The 23,374-nt window shown below is 46.9% G+C and overlaps 1 protein-coding gene across 13 annotated transcripts in view; it reads right to left on the minus strand.

The window, feature by feature from the left end:
* Positions 1-23,374, minus strand: part of ZMIZ1 (zinc finger MIZ-type containing 1) — a 326,060-nt gene that overhangs the window by 302,235 nt on the left and 451 nt on the right. For 10 of the 13 annotated variants that reach the window (XM_046942997.1, XM_015288291.4, XM_015288285.4 and 7 more), the window contains exon 1: positions 23,028-23,252. The exons of 2 other annotated variants lie outside the window; for them this stretch is intronic. The gene's annotated coding sequence lies outside the window, so the exon portion shown is untranslated. Of the gene's footprint in view, positions 1-144; positions 23,253-23,374 lie in introns of those variants that run through there. One more of the 13 variants, XM_046942998.1, reaches the window with a different exon arrangement.

The following is a 23,374-nucleotide window of genomic DNA, read 5'->3' on the forward strand; positions in this document are numbered from 1 at the left end:
CCCAGACTCCACTCCCTAAACAAAGAGTGAGTGTATCTGGACAGATTAATTATGTGCATTACAGTATCGTCTGAAACGGATCCCAGCTTTTACTATGTGTTGATTCACAAGTCTGTAGTTAGATCCATGATTCCAACTGCTCACCCAACATGTGCCAGAGGGACAGCCTAGCTGCTGGTGGTCCTTTACAGATCACAGGATGCAATGAGAAGAGCAAATGAAACAAGTTTCAGCTCACTTCATGGAGGCAACCGACCAGTTCAGCAGTTCAGCCACTCCCTAACAGGAGAAGAAATGTCAGAGGAAGGGGCAGAACAGACCAACCATTCTAAGCAGGAAACAGCACAGACAAAACCAAAGTTGGAGTTTTGGTTTGCACTGGTATTAGTTTTGTTTTGTTTTTTTAACCACTATCTACTTATCCACTTAAGTATGTTAAACTTTCACCCATATTCACACTAGGTTTCAGAAGTTAAAGGCATCTCATTAGAAATCCCTTTTGGGGTATCCAAAAGAGCAAGCAAACCAGGCAGGAAAACACAATTGGTTCAAGGAAGCAGATCTTTCCAAGCATCTTCCTGATGGAAAGGAGTATAAATGTAAACATCCACAGACAGCTTAGAGAACATTCATGAGTAAAGCTTTTACAGCACTGGCACAGCTTACATTTACAGCACACATTAAAAAAAAATACAGTCATTATTTTGCAACACATGTAATAGGCTGAATGCAGGCAACTCTTATGGGGAATTCATTAACTTGGGAACAAACAGTTCCTATAATTAGTTACCAGAAAATATTCAGCATGCATTTACAGGTTTATTCTTGACTAAGGACAACTCTAGGCACTAAGGCTGAATACTTTGGAGAGGGAGGGAAGGAAACAAAAACCTGAAGTATTTTAACTACCAGCAGTTACTCTTTCATTCCCTAGATCAAGAATCAAGTGACACTTAGGCTACTTATTTGCACATACAGCGAGTCCTGTTTGTTATAAAGCTGTTTTCCAGCATGCAAATTGACGACTTCCGAAAGTCAGACACCAGCATGAGCAAGCTGATAAAAATCACGTTAAACTGGGACTTTTATCTCCCTTACACAGCTGGTGTAGATGCAGGCAGTCATACTGCTATTAATGTTTCAGATTATTAAAAAGACTGCTTAAGTGAGAAGTACTTAATATTCATGAAGTCTCTTTAGCATCTGATTAGGTTCTTCCCCTTCCTCTGCCTCATGCTTCATTTATTACATTTTCACCTGGGCCAAAAAACACAACTACAAAACCACTTCTGTTTTGTATATAGCACACACTTAACACTGTTAAGCAGAAAAAGATTTCTATCCTTTAGGAAGCTGAAAAGGAATAGTTATTCATTAGAGAAACTCACCAAGCTTTCAATTTAAACCAACAAATGCTTTTAACATACAATGATGTATGGTAAAAGCAAGTTACACTAACATAATCTGGTCTGATAAGCTATTACTACATACTATTACATTAATAATTAGGCTCCTGGGGACGGACAGGAAGTATATATAAATGGAAAATGAGCCCGCGGAGACCTCACTGACCAATGGAAACCTAAAACCCCACGTCTTCATAGCAGAAGTTCAAATACCATCATGACAACCGCATGCGGATTATCTGATGTCAAATAAATCATACCTTCTGCCAAATAAACTCACAGGGCAAGGGGTGGAAACATACCTAACAATGAAGGACCTGATCTGACCAACATCTAAGACGACACTGAATTTTGTTACTGTATTTCAATCTGCTTCCTGAGAACTTGTAAGTACTAAGTATCAAAGTATTCATTACGCTAAGTAACAAAGTATTTATTGACAGCATTTACAACAAAACCCTGTCGCACTGAAATTGCTCCTCCAGCTGCACCTTCAGTAGGCCCTGCGATGGAAACGGACTCACCTGTGTTTCTCAAAACACCACAAACCGAGCTGTGCCCTCTGCCAAGCACTCCCCTTCCAACTTTCAGGCCATCACCCACCACCCCCCAACCCCCCCCCGACATTCACAGATGTTTGATATTCCATTTGTTAGGTAAGCATGGAAGAGTTTACAACTCCAACTCTGAAGAACCATAAGCATTAAAGATGGGATAAACAACACTTGCCTGGCTCCTCTTTCCCAAGCTCCCCAGGGATGTGCCAGGCCCAGCTGACCACCACACAGTGCAAAGCAACCTGGGCAGTATGTGGGAGGGAGCACCTCAGTGCAATCCTTCAGCCATCTTTCAGCCTTTTCTATTTTAAAAGAGGTCTTAGAACACCTTAAGACTGATTTTAGCAGTGGAAAAAAGAAAAAAAAAAAGCTGGAATAGCTTTAAGTTCATCTCCTCAGCAGTAGTAAATAAGGACTAAGAGTAGAGGCAAAGTCAACCACAGCCCTGGGACTTGATCCAAGTCTCCCATGACAATAGGAAAACATTAGAACATTCAAAATATTATTCCACTTTTAAAGGTTCAGCACAGTTCAAAGTGCCTTTTGTGGAACAGCACTTTTGAAAATGTCGGTTGCCTTCCAGGGAGCGTTTCCTCCCCTCACACACAGCGCTGCTTCAGCAAGGAGGAACACTGCTCAGCTAAGCCAGGCAGGGGGAAGTTCTTACAATGGTGGCAGGATTCTTAAAAGCTGGTAAAAGGCCTAATCCTATATAATGATTTACAAAGTGACAAGTGAAATAGATTTACTGCGACAGGCTGAAAGCAGACCAATGTAAACGAGAACACTGCTCGCACGGTCACAGCCTCACAGCCAGCAGCACAGGAAGAAGCAGGACTCATCCAACCCTCAAAAGATCTTCCACCTACCCACATACCCCTCACCATTCACACAGAGGAAAAACAAACCAAGTCACTCCGGTACTTCACAAGCACCAGAGTCAGGCATCTTTTCTAAAGCACCCATTTACAGACCACTGGTGGAATTCACACACAGTGCCTCTCTGTATGCCAATCCCAGATTTAAAAAAATAATTCCCCCCTTCACAAATTAACAAAAAAGGATAACAAAATAAGCCTACACCTACAAGCTGTGCACGTCAGTTTTATTCATCAAGTTTGCAACTGCAGCCCAGCAGCTGCAGAGCACAGAGGCAGAGCACAGCGCCAAGTATGGGCAGCCCAAGCATGCCGAGTATTTCTCTGGCCAGCAAGCATGATGTGGGTCAGGCAGCCTTGGTGCTACTTATTTACAGCTTTTCCACATGTAGAAGACACATGCCCACATTTAACCACTTCTTTTCTGAAAGGCACCCAAAGCAGCCCCCTGCCTGCTAGCACGCATGTGCCATGGCTGGCTTACCCCACCAAAGCAAGGCCACTCAGCTTCCAGCTGTATAGCAAGATGTGCCCAAGCAGGGGACCAGCTGCTTGTACCCACTCCCACAATGCTAGGCTCCCCAAACCAGTGCCCTGCTCCTGCTGGATAGCAATCCCTTCACACTGCCCTTCTTGCTGCCTCTCTGCAGGGCCAGGAGTGACCTCCACCCCACAGCCACACCAGAGACTGCAGGAGGGTCACCAACTGCCAAAGTCATCTTGTTTGTGATTAAGAAAGGAAAATATAATCATTAAGACCCTAATAGGGTAAAAACGCAGCGACAGCAACAAGGAAATATGAGCTGAATGCTTTCTCTAACCCTTGCTTAAAAACATCATTAAAGTCAGCTGACTCAGCCATATGACTTTGCAAAATTGCCATTCATTAAGACAGTTTGGGATAAATTCAGTCCAATTTCACATTTGCACCACACACACACAATCCAGTATTTTGTATTCTGTGCTTTTAAAGCTCATCTCCGAGAAGAAAGGAGTGAATTAATTGAACACTGGGGTTTCAAAACTTGTCCTGGGCAGAGCATTCCACCTCCCCTGCCCTCCGGCACTGCACAGCCCCAGCATCTACGTGGGATGAGCCTGGGAGCAGCAGCAGCACCCAGACGCAGCTCCATCCCCCTTTTCTGCAGGGAGCATATGAATTTTTCTCCAGCCAAGTCTTAACTACTGTTTGTCTGCAGACTTGTAAAATATGCTAAGAAAAGCCTAATGAGACACCGATCCGGCACCCAAATGCTATCCCCTGTCCATCCCCCCCAGCAGGCCATTGCCTGCACAGCACAGGCGCTGAGGCTGTCTGGTTGCCAGGTCTCCACGGAAGGAAGGAAGGAAAGTGGGTGGGTGGGCGAGAGCTGGAACCGGCGCTACATCGGCACAGGGCTGGCTTGCACATGTCTGCAGCTGCTCACTACTAAAAAGTATGTCTGTACACACATATACAAAATGCACAGAGCACCAATGAAGACAGCAGGTTGCTAGGATAGTGCTGCTTCCTTCATAACAAAAGCTAATAAGTGATTAAAGAAAAAAAGATAAATCACAGCTCTTGAGAGGATTGGCACACACTTGTGAGACCCTACAGATAGAGAAGAAACCCAATCCTCCACATTTCCAGGTAGCCAAACACCTGCACATTTAGCAAGCTCTCAATTTACTCATCTTACAATAGTGCTTTGAATGCTAGCTTCTGCACCAAAACATAAAAACAAACAAACAAAAAAATCAGGGGAAGTCCAGGCAAAGTTGGAAGAAAGACTGCACAGTTAACCCCATTTTACAACTGGGATGGGCAGGCAGTCAGAGCCTAGGCAATCCATTCAAAGTTGCCAGAGAAATCTGACAGGGAAGAATTAGTTGAATCAGACAACCGCCATTGTAAGTTCAGTGATCCAACACCAAGCCTCCTCCTGCCCTCTAACCCAACACAGAGCTTTTGCTGAGGGCACCGCAGGAGCAAACCAACAGAGCTGCACAAGTCAGAAGCCTGCAGTTACCCAGCTTGCTGCTGCTGGGAGGCACTACCCACATGGCAGGGTCTACATTGCCTGAATGCATCTTGCTGCAGCAGAGGGCTTTGTAGTATTAAGAAAATACATTTTGAAGTACTTTAAATACTTTTCAAATCTGAAATAGGATCCAGACTGCAAATATTTACACATATTCTTAGCTTTCTGTGCAAGTTCAACTAAGTTCAAATAACCATTTTTATGCCTAACCTTAACTACGTACATAAATATTTACAGGATTGTGACTTTGATTTTCCTCTCTTGTGCTCACTGCATCACCTGGTTCTCAAGTAGCTGGGGTCAGGGAAAGGAGCTGCCCTGTCAGCTTCATGCATCAGCCCTATCCTTCATTGCCTGGCTTGCAAACAGAGGAGCAGCAATGTGGAAATCTAAAACCCCAAGCTGCTTTTAAGTGGTTAGCATTCTGCAAACACATTGTCAAGGAACTAGACTGAAACTTGAAAAACTGTGCATATTTTGAAACCTCACCCAGCTGAATTTGAGCAGGCTACTCAGTGGATGCAGTAAATCCATTTTAATCTTTTCCTACAAAAAGCTTATGTAGGAGTCAGCCATGAGGCAGCTCATGTGCCTTCAGTGGCGACTTCCATCGTGCTGCACATGAATAAACCCTTGAACTCTACAGACAGAATGAGTTTCAGGATTTAAAACACTTAAATCTTTAATAGTCTAATCTAAATTTTATTCACGATGATTATTTTATTCACAATGATTAAGAGCTTGGAAGATACAAAAAGTTTTGGGAGCATGAGCAGCAGCAGTGCCTCCCAGATCCCCAGGGCAGTGCAGGAGGCCGCACATCACTACCAGGAAGCAATGCCACAGGTCTGTGCTGTCCCAGTGACCTGAGTGGCACAGAGCAGACAAACTGCTGCCTGCCCATCAGCATTCTGCAGTCAGAAGTACAGCTCAGTCAGTTTTAGCACCATACTTCCTAGCTTCTCCTGCATCAGGTATAAGAAACATTTAAAAAAACTGTGAGTTAACAACGATAACATGAAAGCTACTTATACAGGTTTGTTTATGCATTCGATAGTGCTGGTGCTCAGCTGCTTTAACTATTTCCTCCCATAGGCCAGCTCATCTGCCAGCTTCCTCTGCTCATGTGTAGAGCCTTTGATAGAGAAATAGGACAAAAAACGCTCTCAAGCGTAAGCATTCTGGCTTTAAAAACCACAAAGCCTGGCAGAGTGATTCACTAACTGTCAGAATCCCCCAAGCAATTTTCTCTTAAAAAGAAAATTCAATATTTATTTTGTGCTTCGATATAAATAATGGCTGCTGTAAGTTTTTATTAACTTGTAATGCACTGAAGTCTCACCATTAATTTCTGGAATCTGCAGAAATCCCACAGCCATCAGAAAGCTGCATCTCTGCAAATTCCAGCCTGGTTTTCCTCATATTCCATGAACAGATACAAACTTGCTCTGGAGTAGTAAAAGGAAAACCATACGTCTGTATACAGACTAACTTTAATAATATGCTACAAGAGTTCAACATATAAGCAAGAAGGATTTTAAACACAATTTCACTAAAGTTAATACAGACACAGTCACAAAGTATCACCATGAATGTTTACAGAAGAAGCTCATACTATGTTACCCTTAATATATGGATACATAGAATGATTTCAGCAGGCGATTTGTTCACAATATAATGAGAAGTACCAATTATGAAAATAAAAAGGAAGACCCCTGCATAATGAGTCTATATCCTTAGTTTTTAGAAGTTGCAGAATGGATTGAGTTGGAAGGGACCTTTAAGATCATCTAGTTCCAACCCCCTGCTATAGGCAGGGACACCTCTCCCTGGACCAGGCTGCACCTCCCACTAGACCAAGCACTCTATAAACTTGAGATGAACTTCAAAAACTTCGAATCATTTGAGGATTTTTGGGTGCCTCCCTTCATATTAGTGGAAAATGTTGAATTTTCAGGAATTTCATGCATTGCACTTGATAGAATAGAGGCTTGTTCCAGGCATTCTCAGTCACTTGGTAAAAATACGCATTTAAGACGACTCATTTTTAAGCAAAATAAAATTCTGGAAAAAAAACAAAGATAAGACATGAAGATGTACACAACTGGGTTTTGAGGGCATAATTTTAATTTTGGAATCATTTTGACTTCATTAAAAGAAATCAAAAAAGGAAGAGGCATTTCCAAAAAGCATTTTATACTAAATGTCAGCTGTACAGAACACCTGCATACAAAGCTACCAGCAGCATTCTGACCTGAACGAGATTTTTCTCATCAACCCCTTTACACTGCACTGCACCCAAAGAGCAGCAGACACTGAATCCACTCACCACACATGGACACCGCACGGCCCCTGCACACACATACCCACTAACCTCAGGCACTAACAGCGTGTCAGAGGAGCTCTTCAGTGAGATGACTGCAAGTGTCCCCTGCTAAATGCATGCAAGTAATGATCACTTGAAGATTCTTGCTTGATTCTTCCCCCAGGACCATGAGGCATCCCCCAGACAACGCACATGCACCCATGACCGGAGCAATGAGGCCACTTGTAAGCTGACCTGTGAGCTGAAACCCCATGCTGAGCTACAAAACAACAGTAAAAGCAGGCAGCACGAAATACAGTACGCCGTGTTCCTTCGGGAACTTAAGGAATAATAATTTACAATCACAACTGGCATTTAGTCAAGCCATGCAGCTTAATGACAAGGGTTATCTGTATGACGGCAGTACCCGGGAGCTCCGATCACTGTACGCCGTGGGAAAGGCCTCACATGGCCCTCCCACAGGCTCCAGCCCCAGCAGGAGCTCCTGCCAGCTGCCTCCGACACAGCCCCAGAAAGCAGTTGCCCACCCCACCTGCCCCAGGTCCCCCCAGAAGGGCAAGCGCCAGCAGGAACTTCCAACTCTGCAAAAGGGAGCCCTGTCCCCCTGCAAGGGCTGCAGGCTCAGGCTCCACTGTGTGCTGTGACACCATACTGTGGCTGTACCTGCCACAGCTGGCTGAGCTGCGGCTGTCTTCTGGGCACATCAAGCCTAAAGGAGGATGGGCACCAAATTTCATGTCATCTCCTGCCAGCTCTACAGTGGGAAGTTCCATCACCAGCTTCGACAGAAAAGTAAGCAATTTCAGTAAAACAGCAGGTCACACAAAAGACACACACTGCCCTCTGGGCAGCCTCGTCTAGTGGTTGGCAACCCTGCACATAGCAAGGGGCTTGAAACTAGATGATTGTTATAGTCCTTTTCAACCCAGGCTGTTCTATGATTCCAACAACAACCACCAAACAACACAAACAGAGGAATAAATCCACATTAGGGCTTTCAAAAGCTGTGGAACCCAGAGCCACCTTTGCAGTCATTTCTGCCCATCCCTACAGCAGGTAGTCCTGGCTCTGCTGTACTTCCCAGGCACCCTTAACCAAAGACTGAGAGTTTTGAGCTCCACCTTGCCACAGTGAAAAATGGGGAGGTTTGCAGCCTTCCAGGTCACAGACTCAGCCAAGGGTTTGGCCAAGAAGTATATGAAGCTCCTTGACTAAGGAGCTGTCTGCAGCCTGCACCAGCACGGTCCCACAGACCTACACTCTCTTCGCTTATTTTTTCCTGATTTTGTGGCTCTGAACTAGTTCCTGGGGCTGTGCTAACAGAGATTCCCTATGTAGGGAATATTACATGTAAATTATGTTTCTATTTAGTGAGACTCTACCTGCCCCCAACAACAGATGCTCCAACACTAACAGGAAAATAAATTTATGCAAATCAAAATATTGTGGTTTTAATCACTCAATTCAATCTATTTATGAGTTAGGTTCATTATTCTTGGCTAATTGCATGGATCCATCTGACTTCTTGATTTGGGAGTCCCCACTCCCAAACTCCATGCAGCCAGGCCATCAGTGCCACATTTACACCACAGCCCGTACACGGAGCTGCATTGACCAGGAGAACCTACATAGGAGCACAGAACAGTTTTTGTTTTCTCAATGGGCTCACCCATGTGATTCATCATGCACCTGCACAAACACTGATGGTAATACAGTGTAAGGGTGCGAATGACAACAACAGGGAGCTGGGAGGATGAGGCAGTCTCAATAAGGCAACACTGCAGCAGGGGGGATGGAAACAATGACCGCCCACCTTTCTCACAGCACAGCATGTTTGTACCAGGCATCAGGATACAGCTCCCACTGCATTAACAACATGGTTTACTCATGGCCAGGTGAAAAAAACAAAACAAAAAAACCTTGGTGAAAAATGCTACCCTGTGCTCAAGCCACCTCACTTAGCATGTCATCCTCCCTTCCTGGTGCCACCATCACTGTGCCAGCAGCACAGCCCATGCCACCTCTGAGACATGATGCTTGTCACCCACTTCCAGAGGATAGGACAAATGACATGGTCACAGTGGGACAGCCCAGCTGAAGCCCTGTACTGCTGGCTGCAGAGCTGACTCAAGTGCATGTCCTCTGCCTTATCTGCTGGACATCACCATGTCACCCAACCTGGTTTCAGGTTGGATGAAGCTGATTTTTTTTTTCCTTCAGAGTGCCTAGTATGATGTTATGTCCTGGCTGTAGGAGAAAACATCAATAAAGCACTGATGTTTTTGGTCATTACCAAGTTGTTTTGGTTTCTGGCCTCCCGCCTCCCCCCCCCAGTTCTCTCTGTGATCTCACTAGCAGGTAAGGAGCAAGAGAAGGGCTGTGTAGTGCTTAGCTGCTTGCTGGGTTAAACCATACCCCCAGCAGCCAGGTAAATGGCACCCTCTGGCAACTGTAGTACTAAATCAAGTGAAGCTGGAAAGAAGTTCCTGCCTTGTGTTTTCTGAGAACAACCTAGTACCAGCACAGGGACTAGCCCTGCAGTCAGCTGTATTAATGGCAACTAACCCAGCTGAAAATAAAACTTAATGAGAAGATGACAGTCTAAAAGCACACCCCTAAAAAAACAAAGCTCTTCGTCCCATCAGTGACCTGTCCCACTAACCATGAATCACACAAACACTGACTCTAGCAGGCTGATCACAGATATGCAGCCTAACACCAGTTGTTCCTGGGGCAGCATAGGGGGGTGTAGCAAAAGGACAAATCAATATGATGTGGAAGACATTACAACAGATGATAACAGAAGGACCAGCACAATAGAAAGGTGCTATGAAGGAAAGGAAAAAGATTGCTCACCCATATCAGAAGATTCCAGGTTCACAGGGAAAAGCTTCATCAAGGAGCAATCACCAGAAAAAGATCCTTCCCCAGTGGCAATCAGCCCTTAAATGAGGTCTAAGAGAGGTGCAGCCAGGCTCCACCCTTTCTGGTCACACAGCTGAATTGCCCTCACCTGTGCTCCCAGGGCTGACCAGGTCCTTTCCCTAGGTGCTCAATCAGTGGTTCAGACGGTGAACCAACAGTTCCCATACAGGGGTTATGGATGTGCATGTACTCAAAGGGGGACCTGCAGCTTCAGGTAGATCCATAATTACCCCAGATGTAAATGATGTTGTTTAAAGCACCATCTTAGGAATATCTTCTTTGTATGTTTAAAGTACATAGCTTACAGGACCAGAGGAAGACAGCTGTTATGGAACACGCTACACCAGAAGCATAGTATAGAAGAGTGGGAAGCTCCATTCAAGCCCTTGCAGATACACAGCTCTACCAGTGGCACACCTCCTCCAGCACCCCCCCAGCAGCAGTGCTCAAAGGGGCTCCCATTTATATTATGCCACATTTCTGAAGTGCATGGCTCCAGGTGCAGTGACCCCGGGGAGCCTCAGTCCCCACCCACCCCCAGCACTACATCATGGGGCACTGTTAGCTATAATTACACTGAGATGCCTCTGACACTTCTTAGTGTACAAAAACAGTCCAGTTGCCAGCCCATCACCATCTGTTTCCTATCATTATTTCATTAAAATACTTTTCATTTCTCTAATGATAGAAGAGTAGGATTGTTTTCTACCATGCAGGCTCCTACACCCCTCCAGGCAAAGGCTAACAAAGCAAGCTGGTTTTAAGTCAGCCAAATCCATCCCCTTCTCTCCACCTTTCTAAAATGCTGCTTCAAAGTATCCAAGGAAACAAAATAAAACAACTTGTCAGCTGCAAAAACCATTAGGGTATTCCTCCCAGAAGGAGAAAACTCCCACTTGAACACTGCCTGGCATGAAAACAAAGGCTCAATGCATGCTGTGAGGATGGCACAAGGCTGAACGCTCACCATCCCCAGGCCAGACTCCCGAGTGCCCGCACACCAGGGCCATCACCCACAAACAAGGAAGAGGCGGGCTCTGAGCACTTATCAGGAGTGAGCACAATAATTCTTACCTGCAAAGTGCTGTTTGCAGCTGCTCACCGATTTGTCAGTGCTCTTGCTGCTTTTGCCTTATGATTTATAGTGCTCTACCCAGCACTGAGCCTTCTATTACTGTCCTCATTTATTGCCTACAGCTGTCATTCTTACCAGCAGCTCCACCATCACAGGTGAGGTATCACAGGTATTTAGTGTGCACCTAGAGATGCAGCTTTAATGAAACCTGCTCACAGGTGCTATTTAAGCACCAGAACAACAGCACAAAGTGCATCAATTAGCATAGACCTGACCAGCCAAAATTATCACAGGCAAAACTGGTTACTTAGAGCTGCCTCTAATGGATAGATGTCCAGCTGTCCTACACACAGCTGCTGGGTCATAGGTGGAAGTAACAACAGTGCCCATGGATCAAAGCCTTCTGACAGATGTTTAAAAGCAGAACAAATAATATATTGATACAAATTCAGCAATGTCACTTTTTACAGTCAAAATGCCACAAAGGAGGTAAAGCCAGCTACACCTTCTTTAGTGTGTATTTTTTCCCAGCCAGCTGTTTTCCTCCTTTTTCAGCACCTCCAAAAATTCAGCTGGATCTGCCCGTTCTGGACTGACGGTATTGGAGTGGAGAAGCAAGCATTACACCCAGCCGTTCTATTTGTAAAAACTCTCAGTGCATGCCTGGTTGAAAAAGATGCACAGTGCCCTGGGCATGGCCAGCAACTGCAGCAGCCTGCAGGCACAACAGGGCTGCCCCCAGCCCCATGCAGCATGGCCCTGAAAGGAAAGGCAGCAGCCCTGGAGCTGAAGCTGCTGCTGTTTTCATGTATGCAGTAAAGACCCAGCTCCTGAAGTCAGCTGGTAGTAACAGCATCTCTGTTTATTTAATGAGTTTCTAGCACTTATGATTGTGGATGAAACTTGAAAATGCAAAACCCAAACAAGCATTCAGAGCCAGATCTTGCAAAAGGCAAGTCTATTACTGTTCTAAATGATTCTATGGGCCTGGCTTCTGGCATCCAAGTATTTTAAGGCTGGCAATCTTAAGTTAGACTGATCAGTACGCTGAGCACCAAAGCCCACAGTTCTCGACTCTTGAGATCTTTTCTTCAACAACATCCAGGCTGCACAGCTTGAAAATGATGCTCAAGGCAAAAGCAACAATTGTGAATTTACAGTCAAAAAGTAGCCTGAAGGCCATCATTGTCATAGTCAAGCTTTATTTATAGCTTAACAGACAGTGTCAAAGCTACAATTTGAGCATGTAACACTCTAAAAGAGAAAAGTGATGATGTATTGCACTTTGCCATGGTAAGGTACCCAAGAACCAGAGGTAAACCACCTACATATGATGCATGCAGATGCCGACTGCTATTCTCTCTCCATGTTCCTGTCCCCCCAGCCAAGATGACTGGGTCATACTGAGAGCAGCACACAGTGACCAATCACAGCCGTGAGCCACAGCAAGCCCTCAGCCAGCGTGCAGCAGTCTGCTCTCAGGTTAAGAAACAAAATCTGCTTCTAAATAGAGCACTAATTGGAGCACATTTTAGAGTTCAAGCATATTCAACCTTCAAAATCTTCTGAGGATGCCTTCTGTTAATTTAAATCCATAGTATACCTTTTGTCTTCCTGTAACATTTAATAGGTCTTAATTGGTCATGTACTCTTTGTTAGTGGAAAACAAGCAAAAGCTGGACTCCCCTATAATTTAACTTTATATACATACTTTCAGCTTAAGCTTCTGCTCTTTTTCTTTCCTTCTTCCTATTTGCAGTGTAACTGCAAAAAGTACACATTTGGGTGGAAGTAATAAATCTATAGAAAACACTCAACACTTTACATAAGAAGTATGTTTTCCAGCTACGACTGCCTCTACTCTGGCCTTCAGCATGGAGAAAACATTTCCAGTTGAACCAAGCCACAGCACCCCTCGGCTGCAAAAGGCCCCTCTGAAGAGAGAAGCAGGGTCCCAGTTGCTGGCACCCATGTGCAGCACCCAGGAATCTCTGACAGGGGGGACAGGGGGCTCCCACTGCTGAGCACATCCCTGACATTCCTCACTCCGGTCATTCAGTCATTGGAGAATTAAAAAAAAAAAAAAAAAAAAAAAAAAAAAAAAAAAAAAAAAAAAAAAAAACACTTGCAAGCTTCCATTGATTATTACCTCAATTTTCTTAATTTTGCACAAGAGATTTATTTATTTCTTTTCACTGGCAACAGGAAAAAAAAAAGTCAAACTTGTCCTCTCAGCTGCATTCAGTTTGGAAATTTAAACTATAATTGCTTTTAGATTCAAACACAGATTCACATCCTATCCTCGGCTGATGGCTGTGCAATCTGATCACTCATGCATGTATGGATGGCTTGTCACTGACAAACAACCCGACTCCTCCGCTTGTGCAACCTGCATTACTCACAAGGCAGCCTTGGCAGAGGCAGGCCAACATATGTTAATTGCTGGGTTGCATTATAATAGGTCTAACATCTTGTTTCCCATCCAAGGTTTTATAATAAATGGAAACAGCATTCTCTTTGGATACAGAAGTATGAATTTTTGTATCTCCGGCTAAAAATATTCTACGTTAAAAACACAAAAAGATCAACTGCCAGAGAATTCCTGCATCCTCTGAGCTTCTTTGGAGCAGTTTAATCCTTACTAAACGAAGATGTCAGACAGCCTTTGTAAGAGATTAGCATATGTGCATCGTATTTCATTTCCTACTAGTTATTCCTAAGTCAGGTGCAATGGTGAGAATGGAGCTTGACTTCCCAGTCCCTCATTACTTCAATGGGAAGTTTATCAGGTGAAGTTGTCTTCAGCAGAACAAAGCGTAAATTCATGAACATCAAAAGACCACAAATAGAGCAGAGATAGACTTAAAAATATATTTCTCATATGACAGGAGATATGAACTACGTTTCTTCCTTTTATGATTTAGTACGCTGGGATATTGCTAGGACAAGATGTTGGCAACGTGACAAGTATTTTTGATTTACATTTCTCTTTATTGAGAAAGAGGTGTTGAGGGCTGTAGCTGCAGTTTCAGACAAAGGAGAACGAAGACTCCGTGCCGACACGCTGCTCCCTTTTGGATGACTGAACTCAAAGTTTTAAATCAGGATTTAAATCATATGACACCATAAAACTGCCAGCAAAGGTTTGAAATTTGGGTGGGATTTTCAAAAGAGTGGTATTCCAAGAATACCAGTACAAGACTTCTTTCCACGACGTATTTCACAAGAGGCTCACACATTGAATAAGTAATTTATATATGCACCTAGAATACAAAATTCAAAGAAATGAAAACGCCGTCTCTCTTGGAATTATATTTATTTTATTTGCACACGATTAAACAAATCTAATGAGAGAGTTATCACAGAGCTGTGACCAAGGATGTTCCGAGCCCTGTCCACGGCTGTTTACCAGCGCCCTGCCCGCAGCCCGCAAGCAGCAGGACCTCGCCACGCTGCAAGCCCCAGCCGGCAGCAGGCAGATGGTGGCAATAAGGAAGCTATCAAGCCGCCTTAGTCACCATGGCAGAGCCTGGGAGCTTCCCAACAGCAGCCTTGCTGCCCTCCCTTCACTCATTCCAGCTCACTAATGTGTTTACCTGCATGCAGCTAGCATTGCCCATTACAGGGCAAACATGCATTTGTTACACGTGCTTGTCCGGCACCACGCGGCGTGTGTGAGGACCACCATAGCTATGCGTGGTGAAAAACAGTGCACTGAACAATGCTAAGAGGGAGCAACTGCATTCTGCTATCCTAGAGGCAAGGCGCCAAACTCTTCAAAATGGATGCTTAATGTAACAGTGTGTTAACAAAAGGGACCTCAACAGACGAATCAGAAATTTCACATGCTTTTGCATTTATTTAGAGACAAAATGACCCCAATATTTTGCTTACATAAAACACCCAGCCCTGAGTTTAAGGTGCCCATCTGCTCCCCTGCACCTCAAGCCCCAGCTTCAGACCCCTGGCAGATGCCTCCCCCACTCCCCAGGCCTCCTGGCTGCTGGTTACTTCACAAACAACCTGCCAGGAATGAAGGCAGAATAAAAATGATGGCAGTCATTGGCTGCCAGCAGCGGTTGCCATAGCTTTTCCCATCTCACGGCAAAGAGCAGTGAGGCCAATGCCACAGAGATGCCCACATTACCCACATGCTGTGGTGCCAACGCTCTTTGCTGGCCTTGGAGTCCCCCACGCCCCACATCCCTCCCCTGCTCACCCCCCTACCCCCCTTGCTCCCAGCCCCCTGGAGGCGCAGCACAGGACTGGGGCTGAGCTGAGGACAGAGGGCAGGGCAGGAGGCAGCACCATGCCTGGACATTGCCCACAGCTGGGGCTGCGCAAGCCCGCACGTTCCAGCTCACGAGGTCGCTGGAGCTGAGTTTTAGGAGGCACCGCAAGTGACCTAAAATAACTTCTCCTTACATAATGCTGTTATGATTTTAATGTGCGAGATGTCAGAGTTTCACAGTGCCAAAAGCCAGAGCTATGCATTCAGTTGGAAAGCCAGGAGGCTCCCATGTCGAATGCTATCACGCTCCAGCTGGACTGCAATCTCCAACTTTTTTAAACAGTGATGTAAATTGGGGGAGAAACCTCATACTTGAGAGGAGGACAGGAAAAGATGCACACATCGTTCTTGTGATCAATTTTTTAAATAGCAACTGAGAGTGGCTTTCAGCATTCCATACCAGAACAGTTCTTTCAGGAGGAAGAGCGAACAAACCGCTGGACACGAGGAAGCCCAACACACTTGCCAGCCATGCAAATGCAACAGACACACTGTGTTCACACAGCCTCAGCTGGGCCACCCACGCCTGCAGATAGGACTAAGTGCAGCTGGCAACCATGATGCTGCTAAACGCAGGCGGCAACCAGAGGGCATCGGGACCTTCCAGCTCCACAAAGCACTCAAAAAGCCACAGATACCAGTCCCAGAAGCATCTGCATCACGACAGTGCACAGGCCTGGAGTCTTTTTTAGAAGTATTCCCATCTTCAAAAAGAAAAAGAAAAAAAAGTTTAATCAAATGCAAAGTGCATCTACCTGTGCTGAGGAGGGAAGAAAAGCTTTCATTGAAAAGGCTGGGGGGAGCGCTGGGGCGCTGCAAGGGAGGCCAACATAAGCCGCACACCAGCTGTAAACAAGTTAACTTCTGTGATCCCACTGCCGGGAAAAGGGCCACAAGAGCACTGAACAAACACAGAATTACAAGCAGGACACCAGGAGATCGGGCAGGCTGCCTGACAACCACATCATTCTTCTCTCCCCTGAAAACCTGTAGGATAATAAGTCCTCCTCTCTTCCTATATGGAGAAATATATAAACAAACTATTCTTCTGAGAATGCAATGTCAACAAAGTACTTTAAAATGCTGTTTAAGCTTTTATCCTGCTTTTTTTTTTTTTTTTTTTTTTTTTTTAATGGGGGATGGGGGAGGAAAACAGCTTTGGAGAGAAGAAAAAAAAAAAAAAGGATGGAAAACAAAATGGAACTTCTGTTGTCATATCAAGGTTAGAACATTAAAGTGTACAAGTGACAATGCTTGTTGTCAAACCATTCCAGCTGGGCAATGGGACAGACAAGCTGCCCGAATGTGCCAGGGTGGGGGTCCTGCAGCCTGAGACACCAGCAGTTCCTCACTGCCACTCAGCCCTCCACCTTGCTTTTACCCTGTCACACCTCTAAAATAACCAAAGGCAGGTGGTAACCTTTGAGCTGTAGGAGACGCAGTTATCAGGTGGGTGTTGGACAACACTCCAAACCATCCCAAGGGAACAGCATGGGGAAGGATCTGAGCTGCAGCAGTACACAGAAGAGAAGCTGTAAGAACTCTCATAAACTTTAAGTGATTTTGAACCTTTGGTAAAGCAGAAACCATGCTCAAATCAGGGAAATCCCACTCTTTCAGCACTCCTGCAAGCCGGACACTTGGCAGGGAAGCCCACTCTCAGTCCTTCTATCCCCCAGCTGCCCCACTGTGCCCAGCCCTCAATGCTCGCGTTCATGGAATGAGCCTGTGCTCCATCAGTTCATCTCCATTTGGAACAGGGCTTCAGTAACAAGAGAGAGCAACTTGTCCTTCAAAATTTCCGATGGAGATTCAGGAGGTGTGTATTTCAGGGCAGCCTAAAAGGCTCCGCTGTTCTTAGAGGGAATCAGGAGCACAGCCAAGAAACAGTCAGATATTTATCAAGGGAACTGTTTCTGCTACTAAGTGGCCAATTGAAGCCCCTACTATTCTGTCACGTATCTGTATCATCACAGCCCCAATAAATAAACCGTTCTGATTAGTTTTGAGACTATCTGGAAATCTCCAAGAGACTGATGTGAAACTTGTCAACGTATTTCCATTCCTCCTGCTTCTCAAACGCTTGTCTCCATCCAATTGGCAAAGATGTAAAAAGGTACTGCCCAGGAACAAATTGCTGCAACATAGCTGAGGGAGACCCTACCCACATTCGTGCACTGGACAGACCAAGAAGTTGGTGTTCTCCAGTCGCTGTCATACTGCCCACCAACACACAGCACCAGAGAGTTTGCAACTAACAGCCTGGAGCACTGGAAACAGAGAGATTTGAAGACAACCAAATAAAGACAGCAAGAAACTCCCATGCTTGCTTTGCACGATGCTATCGGGCACACAAAGCCTGCAACTTTCATTCTCATGCTAGCTCTAACAGCACTCCAGGATTACATATGGGTTAGAGTTATTTCCATTTCCAAAGCCAGACCCACAGCAATGCTGCTCTTCTATTGCTGAGTTTCAGGCAGCACAGTGTGCCTGCTCGCAGCCAGACAGCTCCCCAGCAGCTGAAGATCTGGGGAAGATGTGAGCAGAATGGCTGTACCAACAGGGCAGGCAGCCCAACATTGCCCAGGTAAGGGCACAGAGCTGCAGAAAGGGACCTCCTCAGCAGGACAGCATCAGATTTAGAAATCATCTCATCGCCATCCACATCATCACCCACAGATGAGTAAGTGGTATATCAAGAGGGAAAACAAAGTCCTTTTGAAAACAAAACAGGAAAAGAAAGGGAAATCCAAATCCAGTTTGATGGAACTTCCACAACTTACAGCATCACACCTACTTATGGCTTTGAAGCAATGATTTCCCTCCATCTCCAGCCATACTGAACCAACAGCCTTCCTGCACCACTTTGGGAATAACCACTTTTGGGAATCAGAGCTGCTCCACTGAATCAAAACAAACACTGACTGTCAACAAAGGGATACACTTCCCACATTTATCTTAATGGAATGCTAACACGATAGCTCATACGGTACTACCTCAATATTAATGCACTGCACAAAACATGAAACAGCTCAATTTATTGAATTACTTAATGAAAGGATGCATGGGTCTATGAGTGCAGATACTTGATTAGATCCTAAACCCTGACTCAACAAGTGCCAACCTGCAGCCCTTCCTTTTGGAAGGGATCATGTTTGGCTGTTCCAGGACTCAGCAAAGGATCAAAAATTGCTTTTCCTATCCTCTAATACAGGTTTAAATAGCATAAGCACCTGAAGGAAATCATGGCCTAGACCAAATGGTGGACTACCCAGGGCTTCCAAAGGGAACATTCCGTAATGAACATCTCGTTTCTTGCCAAGTAAGTTAATCTGTGTTGATGCTTGCAGGAGAAATGATGGAAACTGACTTTGCCTACCTAAAAATAACTTTTTTCCCCTCTCCCAGACACATAATATCCATAGCAATTTGTCCTGCTCAATAAGGGGTAGTGACACAGTACTGAGATCCCACACCACACCTTCACAGGCCACATAAACTCCAGTGCATCTTGAAGTAGCTGAACCCAAAATAAATTGCAGCAAGTGTACAACCATCCTCCACTCTCATAATGCACTACTGCCTCCAGCAGTCAAGCTGTGGAGATCCATTACAACCCCTTGCTGGCCATTTCTCTCATGGCCTCAATTACCTTGAAAAACTTCAAACATTAACCAAGCACAACGCTAATGATCCTGTGAAACCCAATGGAAATAAATAAAATGAAATCACTACCTAAGAAGTTTTTGCTTTCAGAAAGAAAAGCAGAAGAAAAATCAATATGACAAAGCAATATTCCAATTCACAAACCTTGTTTTAGAGCCAAAGACACCATTTTAAAGCAGAAATGATTCCTAGTACCACTGACACTGCCTCAACATACCATCAGCAGGAAAGCTGACGTGCCTAAATTCAGGGAAAGGAAAACATCAGAGCAGCAGGCACATCAGTGCCCACAAACACCATTGTGGCACTGCATATTGTGATTTCTCATAAAGAGATGTAAACACATAAGGAAGGCTTGTGCTCCTTGTCCCACACCAGGCAGTTGACAAGAACAAGCACAAACCAATCCTCAACTCTTCAGCGATAGTCTTGCCTCTCTGCTGTAACACAGGATGAGGTTTCACAAAAATAGGTCCAATGAGGAGCCAAAGAACCAGCCAATTGCACAGTGGTCCCACCTGCCCCCACAGGCATTGGCTGCAGCCCTACACGCCTGTGGGAAGCAGGCACCCAGGTGGGGCACAGCCCCAGCCACCTTATCTCCTGTCCTTTCTGCAGGGCTCAGCTGAGTACTGAGGCCTATCAGAAACACTGGGGAAGGCAAACGGAATTCCAACTTTGTTTCCTCCCTGAGATACATTTTTTCTTCAAGACTGAAACCAAGCTCTCCAGCTGGAAGCCAACACCAAGCTGCTACAAACTAGCCTACATGGTCTCCAACTGTAGTATCAGTGATGTAACTGTTACCCACCAGGTTTAAGGAGTTGGTTTTTCCTTCGGTTTTTTGGTCTCCACAAAACCTTTGGGGGAGACTTGGGGTGAAGTGTAAGCAGCTCCCAAGAAAAGTTATGAATGGAAACATGATGTGCAGAGCTCTCTCCTTTCAGCTCCTGTAACCAACGCGGATTGGGACACATCTCTTAGATGATGCAAAACCTGATCTGTCATCTTCTGTGGATTACTTAAAATAGTCTAAAGCCAGAATTTCGTACCGCATTAACACTGCACATCTCAGGCAGCACAAAACGCTCTCTGTATATACGCACAGCAACTCGCTTCTTCCCTGAAACAAAGTTTTCATTGATCCTTTGCCACAGCCTCAATTATTGTTTCTAATCATGATCAATGTTTACTTAAGGTATTGTGGCCCGTAAACAATGTACACAATAACAGCATCTGTCTACATTGACAGGAATGATGCTGCCAGGTTAGATATCTGCGCTGACTGCTCCTGAGGGTGCTCTTTTTAAACTCTGACAGCCCCAAATAAGTTTAAATGACAGCTTACAGTCATCTTTACATCTGCACTACTTTTTGAGGTAGTGCTCTCCTGAGCAGATGAAAATCCCAACTCTGTCAACTAAATCCCAGAGAATTTTCATTGTTTTAAGGTGTAATCCTAAAGGCATTTAATTTTCCAAAGATTTCTGGGACTGTTTTGCTTTGTAAGTTGATAAATTCTGCAAAATTTTTGGTCATCTTTGCATCCACAGGAAAAAACAAAAACAAAAAAAAACTATTAGTTATTTGCTAATTGTACATCGATTAAAATGAGGAATAAAAAAAAAAAAAAAAAAAGTGGAGAACAAGACATTTTTCCTAAGACTCTTTAAAGTAAAGACAGAAGAAAAAAGGTCCTTGACTCCAAGATATTTGGAGCACTTCAAGTCATGCTTTCCATCCTCTCATTCCAGCAATAAGCGGCCTTTTCTCTCTCCTCCCCCAGCCCAACTCAGGCACACAGCCCCCAGACGCACCCCGCTACCCCACAGCCACACGTGCTCGGTGCAGAGCCTGCTTTCAATGTGCCTTTTGTTTGATGGCTGGTGTTTCAACATCCTCAACTTGAACAGAGAAAGGTCAGAGCGAGTCTTCTGGCATTCACAAACCTGAATCGGGGCCCGCCAAGACAAGATTGATGCCATAGTAAATTTCTCTCTAGCGAGAGAAGGAAGGGGAAGTTTGAACCGGAGAGCATCCCCGTTGGTGAGCAGACCCCTGCTCTCCCACAGGCCGCCGGGACACTACCGTTTCATTCTGCTCCCTGTGAAACTTCCCTGCTCCGAGTCCCCGTCTGCAGTGCCACGCACCCACCGCGGGGCTCTCGCGTGCCCCCGCACCGCGCCCGCTCCCAGCCCTGAGCGTCTCCAGCCCACGTCCCCCACCCGTCCGCGTCCCCACCGGGGAGAGGGGCCGCCCGCACGCGAGGCCGAGGTCCCCCAGCCCCGGGGGAGCCGCTGCTCAGGATTCCTTAAAAGCTTTGGCACTTCGAGGCGCTTGGAAGCACTCAAGCAGAGCTGGGAGCCAGAGCTCCGCCACAGCATTAATGGGCTTTTGCCCTTTTAAATTTTATAAGCCTGTCGCCTTTCTGATGCGCGCAGTTTTATTCAGAGCCCTAAATGGCCATTTCGTATTTAAAAGGAAACCTGCATAGGTAGCACCCTACAACTCCCTCGGGTCATTCATCTCCCCCGCTCTCCCACTGTCTCTTAGGAAACCTTTGATAGAGCATTTGTTCAGGCTGCCAAGTTAAATCCTCTTCTCTCATGTCAGCGCATTGAGAAAGGGCCGGGGCAGCGCTCCGCTCGGGCCTGCGCAAGTCAATGGAGAAAACCCATTCCTCGGGCACTCCGGAGCCATTAAGCCGTTTGCAGATTATTAACCGAAGCACAGAAATGTACACGGGCACGGGCAGCCGAGAACGCGGGGCTGTGCCTTAAGTTCGCTGCGGTCTCGGGAAATTTCTCCGCACGGCCGCGATGGGGAACGCTCTCCCCTCCGCCGCGCTGCCCAGCGGGACCCCGCGCCCCGCACAAAGCCATTCCTCCAAGCTTTGGGGGCTCCGCTTCCCCCAGCGCGCACATTGCACCTTTAAGAACCGGTTAATGCTGCGCCTGCAGTTGGCTGAAACAAAACCCGAAACGCGACGCCCGCTCCGGCACCCCTCATCGCAGCCTGAAAGGCAGCACCGAAATGCAACTTCCCACGTGCGAAACAAAGTTTGCAGTCGAAAATCGCGGCTGTGGCCCCGAGCAGCCGCCGCCGGCCCGGAGCAGCAGCGGAGAGGCGCGGGGTTCGGGCAGCGCTTGGGCAGCGCCGGGGCCGGCCGGCTCCGCGCGTGTTTACATTCCTAGAGTGGCTGGAGCCCCGCGCTCCGCCCGCCCCGCTCCGCAGCGCCGGGCAGCGCTTTCCCCGTTCCCCTCGCACAAAGGCGGCCGGGCGGCGAGCGGCGGCCGGGCCTCCCCGCCGCCCCCCCGGCCCCTGCCCCCGGCCCCCTCCCCTCCGCCCAGCGGCTTCCTGGACAGATGCACCGAGGGGGAGGGAGGGCGGCAGCGGGAGGAGGCGGGGGGCCGCTCCTTCCTCCTGCCTGCCGAGAGAGGCCCCGGTCCCAACTGGCTTTCAAAACCCAGACACAAGGAATTTCCACCGAGGCGAGCTTCCCTCAGCACGGAAAGCGGCCGCAAGCTCCCCCGCGCGTCTCCCCGGCCAAGCGCACGCCCGCGGCCCCAGGGCTCGCCGCCCGCCCGCCCCGACGGCGCTCGCCCGCCTGCTCGGGGGCAGCCGCCGCCCCGGCCCCGAGCCCCGAGCCCCGGCCCCTTTTGTTTTGGCGACCGGCGGCCCCACGCCGCGGCAACTCGTCCCGGTGTCGGGCCCCCGCAAGGGCATTCCCGGCGCGGGGCCGCCTCCCCGCCGCCGGGCCCGGCTCCTCGTCCGCCCGGTGCACCCGCGGGGCGCTCCCCGCCCGCCCCATTGTTCGCGCTCCGCCGAGGCGCGACCCCTGCCCGGGCGCGGAGCGCAGGCGGCCGCCAAACTTACCTCGGCTGCACGGCGCGGAGCGGCACGCCGGCTCCTCTCCCCAAGTGCCGCGCAGCTCTCCGGGGGGATTTTTGAATAGGTGTTTTTTTTTATTCCCCCTTTTCGCCCTTCTCCCCCCCGCTCCCTTTTTTTCTTTCTCTCCCCCCCCCCCCCCCCCTTTTTCCCTTGCCCACAGACAGTGAAAAGGAGCTCAATGTTAGTGGGTGAGTAAGTGAATCAACTAGCAGAGAGCACAGCAAGTTGAAGTGTCAAATTACATTGGCTATTCTATTACCAAAGGGCCATGCTTTGTGGCTGCTGGCAAAATCTGTCCCAGATTCCTATCTGAAAGGGAGCTGCCTCCCTCC

This window comes from Gallus gallus, chromosome 6 (genome assembly GCF_016699485.2).
Source record: "Gallus gallus isolate bGalGal1 chromosome 6, bGalGal1.mat.broiler.GRCg7b, whole genome shotgun sequence".
Taxonomy (NCBI): Eukaryota; Metazoa; Chordata; class Aves; order Galliformes; family Phasianidae; genus Gallus; species Gallus gallus.